The 12375-nt window shown below is 42.1% G+C and overlaps 1 protein-coding gene across 26 annotated transcripts in view; it reads right to left on the bottom strand.

Moving 5' to 3' along the window:
* CLIP1 (CAP-Gly domain containing linker protein 1) overlaps positions 1-9149 on the bottom strand; it is a 138933-nt gene extending 129784 nt beyond the window's left edge. For all 26 annotated transcript variants that reach the window (XM_031948495.1, XM_031948498.1, XM_031948499.1 and 23 more), the window contains exon 1: positions 8948-9149. The gene's annotated coding sequence lies outside the window, so the exon portion shown is untranslated. The remainder of the gene's footprint in view (positions 1-8947) is intronic.
* Between the last annotated feature and the right edge of the window lie 3226 nt (positions 9150-12375).

Raw genomic sequence — 12375 nt, 5'->3', positions numbered from 1 at the left:
AAATCCATAAAAATATTGTTTTCAACTTAGTTCCACATATTTCTACTCAATTGAAATAACTGGGTCAAATCCAATTATCTGAGAAAAAAAAAATCCATTCTGAGCAGTGGAAGGAAATGACTGAAAAGATGGTAAAGAAATTGGATGAATTATAATATGAGGAGGGCATCTGGTACTAATCAAATAATATAATATACGTAAAGCACATTGAATACTTACTGAATGAAGTGTTAACATCAATCAATAAGTGCCATATCATGGTCATTGAACACTTAACTCTTCAAAAACTCTAATATCAATCTATTATTCACTGCACAATTTCTTCACAATAACAAGAAAATCTAAAGCCATCTTTTCTGCTCAAAATGTTTTCTAGAATGACACCAGAGATTTTGTTTAAGCTGCTTTTCACAAAAGAGTAATGTAAATTACTCTTAAGAATATACAAATTTGACTTAAGTATAAAACCAAATCCTTCATTACAGAACTGCACACAGTAACAAGATTATGTGATGATCAACTCTGATGGACATAGGTCTTTTCAATAATGAGGTGATTCAGGGCAATCCCAATAGACTTGTGTTGGAGAGAGCCATCTGCACCCAGAAAGTGGATTGTGGGGGCTGAATGTGGATCACAACGCAGTATTTTGACCTGTTTTGTTGGGGGGTTTTTCCCCTTTTGATCTGATTTTTCTTGTGCAGCTTGATAAATGTGGAAATATGTTTAGAAGAACTGACATGTTTAACTTATATTGCTGTCTATGAGAAGGGAAAAGGAAGAAGGGTGGAGAAAAATATGGAACACAAGGTTTGGCAAGGGTGAATGTTAAAAACTATTTTGGCATATATTTAATTTAGAGGAGCTAGGTGGCACAGTGCTTATAAAGCACCAGCCCTGAAGTCAGGAGGACCTGAGTTCAACTCAGACCTCAGACACTGAACACTTCCTGGTTGTGGGACCCTAGGCAAGTCACTTAACCCCAATTGCCTCAGCAAAAAGAAAAAACAAGCAAAAAAACTTGGCATTTACACACACACACACACACACACACAAACATATGAAAAGTTGTTAAAAGACAACTTAAAATGCACAAATACTGTAATTCTAATTTCATTTCAAACCTGCCCATTTATATTATAAGGATCTATACTTCAGAAGATGTTAAACTAAAAGGAAAGGAACCATGAATATAGTATAGTACTTATTTTTTCCCTAACAATGAATGAAGATTTTATCCTATTTTCCTGACAGGCAAAAATCCCTAAGAGAATTTCTTCATAATTTTCACAGAAAAGGTTAAGATTCTAAAATTCATAATAATGCACTTACTCTATTCCAAAATTTTTAATTATCTGACTAGAAAAATATCTTAAGACAAAGCCAGGAATTATATGAACACAATTACAAAACACTTTTCAACACAAATAAAGTTAGATCTAAACAATTAGAAGAGTATCAAGTGCGTATGAGTAGGCCGAGCTAATATAATAAAAATGGCAATTCTATCTAAATTAATCTATTTATTCAGTGTCATACTAAACTGTCAAGAAATTACTTTACACACCTAGAAAAAACTGATTAAGAAAATTGGAAAATAGTATGGCAGAAACTAGGCACTGATCAATACCTAACATTCTATACCAAGATAAGGTCAAAATGAGTTCATGATGTAGACATAAAAGGTGATACTATACACAAATCTGGAGAACAAGATCAATGGAGGAGAGAATTTATGGCCAAAGAACTAGATAATATTATAAAATGCAAAATGGATAATTTTGATTATAACAAAATATAGCCAAGATTAGAAGGGAAGCAGAAAACTGTGGGAAAATAAAAAAGTTTCATTTCTAAAATACAGAGAATTGATTTAAATATAATGAATACAAGCCATTCTTCAATTGACAAATGGTCAAAAGATATGAACAATTTTCAAACAAAATTCAAACCATTTCTAGTCATATGAAAAAAATGCTCTAAATCACTACTAGTTAGAGAAATGCAAATTAAAACAACTCTTAGAAACCACTACACACCTCTCAGATTGGCTAAGATGACAAGAAAAGATAATGATAAAACATTGGCGGAGATGTGGGTGAAATGGGACACTAAAACATTGTTGGTGGAGTTGTGAACTGATCCAACCATACTGGAGAGCAATTTGTCACTATGTCGAAAGGGCTATCAACTGTGCACCTTAGATCCAGCAGTGCAAAGAGATCACAAAAAAGGGAAAAGGACCCACATGTACTAACATGTTTTGCAGTGGCAAGGAAGTGGAAACTGAATGGATGCCCAACAATTGGAGAATGGCTGAATAAGTTATGATATATGAATGTAATGGAATATTATTATTCTGTAAGAAACGATCAGTAGAGTCATCCTGCCATTTAGGGGAGGGGGTGGGGGGGGGGGGAAGAGGTTTTGGCAATTGTTAATGCTGTAAAGTTACCCATGTATATATCCTGTAAATAAAAGGCTATTAAATTAAAAAATAAAAATAAAAGTGAAACCAAAAAAAAAAAAAAAAAGAAACGATCAGTAGAATGATTTCATAAAGGCCTGGAGAGACTTATATAAACTGATGGTTGAATGAAATGAGCAGAACCAAAAGAACATTGTACACAGCAATGACATTATATCATGATAAATTCTGATGAATGTGGACCTCTTCAACAGATTCAGACCAGTTCCAATGGTCTTGTGATAAAGAGAGCTATCTGCATCCAGAGACAGGACTGTGGGGACTAAGTATGGATCACAACATAGTGTTTTCATCTTTTTTTGTTGTTTACTTTTTTTCTTTCTCATTTTTCCCTCCTTTCTAATCTGATTTTTCTTGTACGGCATGATAAATATGGAAATATGACTGCACACATTTAACATATATTAGATTACTTGTCTAAGGAAGGAGAAAAATGTGGAACACAAGGTTTTGCAAGGATGAACGTAGAAAACTATCTTTGCATGTATTTTGAATAAAAAGGTATTTTAAAAAGAAAAAATGTCTTAAGAAAAGGAAAAAGTAAGTAAATGACAATCTACCTAAACTATTCCCAAATTTAAATATAAGAACTAAGGAAAACTGGAATATACACACACAAATCCCATAACCTAACAACCAGATACCTTCTTCCTTTAAACTTGTCTTCAATTACATTTTTTTAAGCACCAGATTTTCAACCAGTCAAGTAACTCATCTTAACTGCTAAAAGGGATTGTGTAGAGAGAAATTAACATGGATGTAACTAACATTAATGTGATTTAAATCATACAGAATTTTTTTTAAAAGGAACCTTCATGAAGATTTTTCTTTTACATAAGCTGTAACTCTCAGGACTGCTGACAAAGGCATTCTATTACCTAAAAAGGAAAAGTCTGAACAGGTTCTTATAAAAACCTACAAACGTTTTTACATACAAATCCAAAGGGGGGGGGGGGGGGAGAGACAGAAAAAGGAAAGGAAAAATTTAATGGAAAAATGTTCCCAAGTATCCTTAAAAGCTCTTAATTTTTCTGAAAAAAAAAAAAATTATCCATCAAATCAGTGGCATGTTTGCATGACAATAAAAATAAACCTGAGAAAAGAGGGAATTAAATCAACAAAGTAACATTTATTTTATTCATTATTCCTAAACTTTGAACAGTTTGCATGTTCTGGATCCTTTGAACAAAAATCTTCAAAGAAAAGTGAGGCCATGAAAATGGTAAGAGTAAGAAAAGAAAAATTGCTTGACAGAACAGAAGAGTTCTTCACTTTCTATTCCAGGTTATACCTAGAGATAAACTAACTAAACAAACTAACTAAGGATAATGCAGGATTAATTTAATCCTAGCCTAAAAGGAATTTATTTTCATGCTTATATGTTGTACTTTAGCAACTTTGAACAATATTTATCAGGATTCTTGAGACTTAATAAATAATGCAGTATTCCCCAGAACAATACATGCTTCCTTCCCTGAAAGTGTTCAGGAATATGACTTGTAGTGGTTCCAAACAAGGTAGGGATTCCTAAATGAATGCCTTTAGACTCAGATTCAGTGCAAAAATTTAATAAAAATGAGACCACCCATTGTCCCAGTGCCTTCAGCATTAGTGGGCTGGGTCCTTCTGGAAGTGCCATCTGGAGATGATTAAAAAAACAAGGTCTTCACTAACTATAGCCAAGATTCCTTGATACTTCATGCCAGGACAAGGATATTAACCCAGATGGCCTAACCAATTCAAGATTGGATAATTACAAACTTTCCAATCTAAAAATGCTTCCCTCTAATTCAAAGACTTAAATTTGAAGTAGTCTTCTGAGACTCCCATTATAGTTTAGCCATGTCCATTTCTTCATGATTCCATGAACCGGTGTCCATGGGGTTTTCTTGGCAAAGATACTGGAGTAGTTTGCCATTTTCTTCTCCAGTGGATTAAGGCAAACAGAAATAAGTGACTCGCACAGGGTCACACAGCTTGTGTCGGAGGTCAGAGTCCATTTTGGGTCTTCTAACTCCAGATTCCAGTACCCTATCCACTGAGTCACTTAACTGCCTTCCTGAGATTCCCACGTGGGATTACATACTCTCACCAGAATTTTGTGCTTCTGATTCATAGCTTTTAAAACTCACAATATGAACCAAATCAGTTCCAATAGAGGAGTAATGAACTGAACCAGCTACACCCTGCAAAAGAACTCTGGAAGATGACTATGAACCACTACATAGAATTCCCAATCCCTCTATTTTTGTCCGCCTGCATTTTTGATTTCCTTCACAGGTTAATTGTACATTATTTCAAAGTCCGATTCTTTTTGTACAGCAAAATAACTGTATGAACATGTATACATATATTGTATTTAACTTATACTTTAACATATTTTACATGTATTGATCAACCTGCCATCTGGGGGAAGGGGTGGGGAGAAAGAGGGAAAAAAATGGGAACAAAAGGTTTTGCAATTATCAATGCTAAAAAATTACCCATGAATATATCTTGTAAATAAAAAGCTATTAACTAAAAAAAAGCTCACAATAATGAAAACCCAACTTTTATTTTAAGTTTAAATATATACTAAAACTGCCTAAGTATATAAAAAGGTAGTTAGAAATCTCACATTAATATGGCATTTTAAGATTTACAAAAATCTTACAAGAAAGGTAAAGTAACTATTATCATTATGCCAAAAAAAAAAAGCCAACATCCTACCTTTCCTTAGATCCCACATCGGAATGTGAAATGTCAGAGCCCCGACTGAAGCCTAGGTCTCATGATTCCCCATCCAGTGCTCTTCCCACTCACTGTAAATGCTAATTTCTATTACTGACTAGGGATATAGTTTCAGACCAAATGCTAATTTGTGGGGATGTGCTTTGAGGTACAGAGGAAAATGTTCTCTGTCAACAAGTGAGAATAGAATTTCAATAAAGTGTATTTAAGCAATTTCATTTACCAGAACTGCTGGGGTAGAAGCAAAGATCTTGATGCATACAAATTGAAACCTGATTAACAAGTCTCAACTACCTTTGAAGTTAATCCATTTTCTGATAATTTTCTCCAAATAAAATCTGAAACTCTTGTGATTTGACTTTACCCACTGACAGCATTAATCTAACTACAAATCTTTCACAATTTCTGAGAAAAGCAATAAAAGTCTGGCATCCACTAAAAATCTCTAGGCCTATCCCATCCTCCCCAAAAAGTCTTTAGTGACTAAGGGGGTCCAAGATCATCCTTATCCCTAAAAAAAAGGAAAGACTGCCAGTAGACTCCCCTTAAAATATGGTAATTAGCTTGGATGAGTTCCATTGATAACATACAGCCTGAAAGATAAAAGGGAATTATATGCTTTCCCCCTCCTTTTTTTGGGGGGGGGGGGGAGTGCGGCGGAACTGACAATTTCATAAAATTATCAGAGCTGAAATGAACCACTTTAATCAATGAGTCTAAACTCTCTTATTTTAAACTAGACCCTAGAAAGGTAAAGTGATTTGTCTATAATCAAGCAGTGTGATCTAGGCAGCGCAAGGTTTCCTGAACCACCTAAAGTCTTGTGGTCTACATTTGCATTAAGTCACACACAACAAAACAGTTTGGAAAAGGGCATTATCAGAAAAGAAGAAAGCGAAGAATTGGCTTAATCCAATCAATAGGTTTATTTATATGGAGTTTAACTCAATTTCCTGAGTTTAAATCTGGCCTTGGACCCCTGTGTGTAATCCTGGGCAAGTCATTTAACGCTATTTGCCTCAGTTTAATCATTTGTAAAATAAGCTGGAGAAGGAAATGACAAACTTCTACAGTATCTTTGCCAACAAAACTCCAAATGGGGTCAAGAAGAATTGGACTGGACAGAACAACAAAGCCATCTGTGACACTGAAATTTTTCAGATTCAAAGATTTAGAGCAGGTAGTCTTTGATCAAGTAAACATCTCTCCTTTATTTTACACATGAAGACACAGAAAGCCCGAGAGTTTAAATGATTTGCACAAGTTCATACAAGATATAAACAGCATAATCAGGGTTCAAATCTCAAATGTACAATTATAACATACTGCCTCAGCTTTTGTAGTCATTCTATAGTAAAGGTGTTAAAGCAGAGCAGGTAGACCTCTGTCTAGGCCCTGAAATTAAATGACATCTAATTCTTGAAATCCTAAAATTCTATGACCTATTTCCCTAGTCAATGATTTTTTTTTCCTGCAATTCTCAAAGACCCACTTATTAAATGAGTGAAGGAAGTACTTATACTGACAAAAATCATCCTTTAAGTAATGAATAATAGCAAATCCTTTCAAAGGAGATTGAGAAGTAGTGGGTACTATTTTTTACTGGCTGAGACAGGAATGAATCTATCCTTCCCCAAAGGAAAGCCAAGAAAAGATGGTGGCAGGCTAAACCTAAGAGGAAGCACCAGTGAATTTACTGATGGAGAGAATGGGAGAAAAATGAGCTAAAGGAGGAACAATACTAGACACCACAGTTCCCATGATATTTAAAAATAAAGAACTCACAAAATTACTATTCAAAGAAGGGAGAGTTGAAGAATTAACCTGGTTGCAATGCAAAAATATTCATTTTTACACTGCTTATTTTATAATAACTAGGCCCATTTTCAATCAACCAATTAAAATTTACTAAATGCCTAATATGAGCCAGCCACTGCACTGCTGAACAGGTGACAGAAGACAAGATTGTCTCCACCTCTCCCAATAGATTACATTCTACTTTGAGAAGACAGATGCACAAAATAATAAAAATAAAGAGATAAAAATAAAAACATCAAAGAACAACAATACCAGAACACAAAAACACCAAATGAATAAAAGAAATTTTAGTTGCCCACCCTATCCACTCCCTATAAGAAGAAAAAGAAAAAAGGAGGGATGTAGGAGTTGGAGTTTTTTTTTTTTTTTTAATAGTAACTGAAGTGATACAAGGCGATAGAAGACAAGATTTTCTCCTTCTCCCCAATCAATGAAATAGTCTACTTGGAGAAAATAGATGCACATGAAAGGATACCAGAATACAAAAACACCAAATGAGTAAAAAAGACATTTTAGTTGTCCACCTTTTACAGCCCAATTCACTCCCTAAGATAGGAAAAAAAGGGGGCGAGGGGGGGGTTGTTGAGAGGTTAAATTTTTAATCACCCCAGGGCTAGGGAAGTTCTAGCCAATTGCTACAGACGAAAAGGTAATTGGCAGCATTCATCACGGCACACAGCCCATTAAAAGGTGCAGAAAATCTGCTCCGGGTACTGCAGGATATTTACAACATATTTCCTGCTCCGAGTTCCACCGTCCTTTCCTCGCCCGTGAACCAGCATGAACCACTTAGAAAGAAAGCTGACCCTGCTCAGGAGCTTGCACAATTCGGTCCTTAGCCCTCACTTCCTCCCCTCTGGGCCCGAGCTGAGCTCCTCCTTGCAAAGCCCAAGGCGTGCAAAGGTCCCGAAGGTACTCAAACCTCCGCGGAAGATGCTGGCAGGGGCGGGGGTCCCCCCCAAGAGACAGCTTTGCACAATTTCCTCCTCCGCCCCCCCCCCCAGCAGAAGCCGAGCTGTGATTCTTGGAGAGCCCAGCGGTTGCTGGCATCTGCTGCCTCATTCCTCCACTCCGGAGAGGTGGCCCAAGGAGGCGGCGGGATCGCCGCCAGGAAGAAGGGGTGGGGGGGAGCAGGTTTGCGAGCCGAGACAACCAGAGACCACCTAACAGGTCACTCCCGAACCAAAGGCGGATTCGGGGGAGGGGGAGGGCGGGGATTCGGGGGAGGGGGAGGGGGAGGGCGGGGATGCGGAGACACGTTTTAAAATAACCCCAGCGCCAATGTCATCGGGTTCGGATACCCCGCAGAGGCGGACGGCTCCGATTACTGGACCAGGCAGCTATTTTGGAGCGGCACAAAAATGAAAACGGACCCATGGCCCCGGGGTCAGCGACCTCAGGCCTCCCGCCTCCTCCACCGGGCTGGCAGCCCGCGGCGGGGACAACAAAAGCCGAGGGGTTCGGGGAGGGCAGCGCTCAAGGCCACAGCCGCCGCCGGAGCCGCCCGCCGGGAGCCAAGGAGCTGAGTAATCCTCAGGTGACCGTCGCCCGGCCCGCCCCGAGGGGCCCGGTCTAAGCCGGGCCGGGGCTCCTGGGGGGGGGGGGAGAGGCGGGGCCGGCTCCGCACTGGGTGACCTCGCGGGCCGGGCCGGGCAGGGCCTGCCCCCGCCCCCCGCCTTCCCGCAGCCGCCCCGCAGCCGTCCTCCCCGCGGCCGGCCCGCCTCCATCTTGAGGCGGCAGCGGAGGGAGGGGGAGGAGGAGCCGGCAGCGACGAGGGAGCGCGCAAGGCCGGAGCCTCGCTGCGGCGGCCTCGCCCGAAGAAGCCGCGGCCCGGGAGGCCCGAGGAGGGAAGGGGACCACGACGAGGAAGAGGAGGGGGAAGGAAGGAGGCCGCGCCGCCGCCGGGCTCACCGGGATGGGACCGCGCCGGGTCCAGATGGGTCCGCGGCGCCGCCACCTGTCGGGCCGAGCTCGCCTGCCGCCGCCGCCGCCGCCTCTCGCTCCCCAGACTCAAGCGCCGCCTCAGCCGACAACCCGCTCGCTCAGTCAGTCAGTCACTGCAGCAGCAGCAGCAGCCTCGGCGCAGCCGCCTCCTCCGCGCGCCTCCAGCGAAGTCTCCGCTCCGACCGGGAGGGGGGACCGAGGAGGGCAACGTGACGTGAGGCCACGCCCCTCTTAAAGGGGCCGCGCCGGGGCTCGCCCGCTGCGCTCGGGGCTGGGCGCGTCTGTCTGTCTTTGTGTGGGGGTCGGCGATTCCGTGTGCCGTCGGGCGGCGCGTCCGTGCGGCCGCCGGTCTGTGTCTGGACTCGGGGGTGTGGCCGTGGCGAGCATCTCCGCGTCCGCGCATCCTGCGTCTGTGTCCTGTTTCTGGGGTGTCTGTGCATCTGCGCGCAGCCGTGTGTTTCTGGGACTGCGCGTGGGTGTCAGTGGGTCGGGCCCCCTATGGCGATGGGACTGTTTACGGGAACGCCTGAGGACTTGTTCTGTCTGTCTGTCTGTCTGTCTGTGGCCAGCTGGCTCTGCCTGTGGGTCTGGCTGTGGCTCTCTGCGTGACTCTGGGGCTGCGTCTGTATGTGTATCGCCTTCCTCCCCCCCCTCCAGCCGACCAGGCAAGCTTCCCTTTAGCTGCCTTGCCCGGGCCTTCTGTTCCCTCCCCTCGCCCTTCCCTCCCGCTTTCTCCTCCAGCTCCTTTTTCAGTCTTCATCCACCTGCTTCCTCAGTCTCCTTCTTGTAGTCAGTCTGGTGTCTATTTCAGTCTATTTCTTGTTTCTATCTCTATCTTGTCTTTCTCTCCGCTTCTGTATCTTTTGTTTTCTTATTTCTGTTTCCTTCTTCCTGTCTCTCCAAATCTATTCCTCTTTCTCCCTCTTTTGTTTCTCTAGATTCTCTTAACTCTCTTCTTTTCTCCCTAGTGCTCTTCTCCTGCCTGTCTATGCCTGTGTCTCTCTTTCCTGTCTTCCTAACTGCCCATTTCTGTCTCCCCACTTCTCTCCCTCTTTTTTCCTCAGCTTCCTTTTCTATCTCCCCAACATCCTTCTTTCTCTGTCTCCTCAAATTCCTTTCTCTTGATCCTCTTCAGGCCCTTTCCACGTTCTCTCTTATGTTCCTTCTTGAGTCTCTCTCTCTCTCTCTCTCTCTCTCTCTGTCTTTACTCTCTGTGTCTGCTCCCTTCTCTTTTTTTTTTTAATATTTATTTTTAATACATATTGCTTTATGAATCATGTTGGGAGAGAAAAATCAGAGCAAAAGGAAAATACCTCCCTTCTCTCTTGACCATAGTTTTCCCAAGCTCCCTTCTTTCTCAACCTTCCTCCACCTCTCTTCTTTCTAGCCCCTTTTTCTCTTTTTCTACACTCCCTTCATATCACTCCCCAACTCTTTCTTTCACCCTCTCCCTTTCTTCCCTTCTCTTCTTCACCTGGATCCTTTTTTTCGCACAAATATACCACGGTTTTTATAGCAGATACCACTTCAGTATATCCCTTTGCAGAGCTAAGATAGTATCCTCTGGTGGTATGATAACAGCCTTTAATGGAGGCAGAATGGGAAGGGGACCAAATCAAACTCAGAGACAACCCAGGCCTGGATCCCACAACTGAGATTTATATTATTACATCTCATACTCTTTTCCAGGGCTCTCCAACCACAGTAGGAATTAAACAAGAGCAATCAACCAGCTCAGCATTCTTAAAAGGAGTTTTCAGACTGAGGTTGAATCATTCTTACCCTTCCGGGACGGTCGGAAAGGCAGAGGATGAGAACTCCCTTGCCACAAGCCCAGAGACTTAGCCTGTTGCTTTCAGAAAAGCCTCTTTTATCAGTGTCAGCCACTTGGACCGAAGCCCTGCTTAATATCCTTCCTTCTCTCTCTCCCTGAGGGGCCTCCTTTGAAAGCCTTTGAAAGTGACAAGAGGGGAGGGAGGGAAATGCTCAGCCACAGAAGGTGGCCGGCATTGCACTCCCACAGACCATGGCAACACCTCCAGCTCCCCAGCTTCCAGGAGGAGTGTGCAGCTGTTCACAAGCACCCAGGATCTGCAGCCCTGAAGAGCGGGATAAGGGCCCCTGTCCTGTGCCCCAGAGCAAGGGTATAATCTGGAGGATGACCTCATTGCTCACCCTCCTCAAAGCACAGGCGCTGCTCTAACCAGCCAGAGTCCACGTCACCTAAGAGTGCCTAGGTGGCTGGCTGCGGCAATGCTTTGGGAACAGGACCTGGCAACTTCGTTTGCAGCCCTTTCTCATCTTTGGGAGATCATGTGTTTCCAAGATAATTCCACTCCTTAATAATTCATCTTCCATAGCGATGCTAATTCACAGGAGCAAATGTGATACCCCAAGTGAAAAAAAGTGTTTAGAAATCAGGCTTGTTCTGAATGCCTTGTGTCATCTCCTCAGACAATCCTCCCCTTTCCCCCACCCTAGCTCAGACACACACATCCTTCCTCTCTAACTTGTAAGCTGGCAATGACACAAACGTTAGCGCCATTCCACTATAATCACTGAATCTTAGAACTACAAGAAAAGCCAGGGACCATGCAGTTCAATCCATACTTGAGCAAGAATCTCCTTCAGGAAAAAGTTTAGTAACAATCCAGCTTCCATTAAAGGGCCTGTTGTGCTTTTTAAAGGTCTTTTAACAGTCTCATTGTCAGCAGTAACTAGGAACCTGCAAACCCCCACGGTAGCTCATTCCCTTTTAGAAAGGAGTCTTTATTGGGAAGTTTGTTCCTTACACCTGCTAGAAATCTGCTACTCTGAAGTTTCTGCCCTCTTGAGCCAAGTAGACAAAGAATAGCCCTTCCAATATTCAAAAGCAGCCCCACATCCTCCCCAAATTTTCTCCTAGCCAGAGTAAACATCCTCAGTTTCTCCAGTAAGGCTCACGGTCTTGAGGTACTTGAGCTCCCCAGTTGCCCCATTCTGGAGACTCATCACCTTGTTGTTGTCCTTCCTAAAATGGAACCACACCCTACTGCAAAGGTGCTATGAGCAAGTTCGAGTTCAGTGTAATAACTAGTATTCTCATTCTAGACAGCGCCACTCTTATTGAAGCCAAAAATTGGCTTTGGAGGATGCTAAGTCGTATTTAAGTACTCTATATTTAAGTCTCTATATTTTTCCATTTTTTTTAGCCCTTCTGTTTTCTTCTTCACCTCTGATTTAACTTAGATTGCAAGCTCCTTCATTACATTGTAAGCTCTTTGAAGGCAGAGGCTTCTTTTTGTATTCCCCAACATATAGTAGTGACATATAGTAGGTACTTAATGGTTAATTGATTTCCAAATTATATTTTCAAAATAAATTTTTTACTGATATTTTCTATTTCTTACATCACC

This window comes from Sarcophilus harrisii, chromosome 1 (genome assembly GCF_902635505.1).
Source record: "Sarcophilus harrisii chromosome 1, mSarHar1.11, whole genome shotgun sequence".
Lineage (NCBI taxonomy): Eukaryota > Metazoa > Chordata > Mammalia > Dasyuromorphia > Dasyuridae > Sarcophilus > Sarcophilus harrisii.
This window is presented reverse-complemented; position numbering and strand designations above follow the sequence as displayed.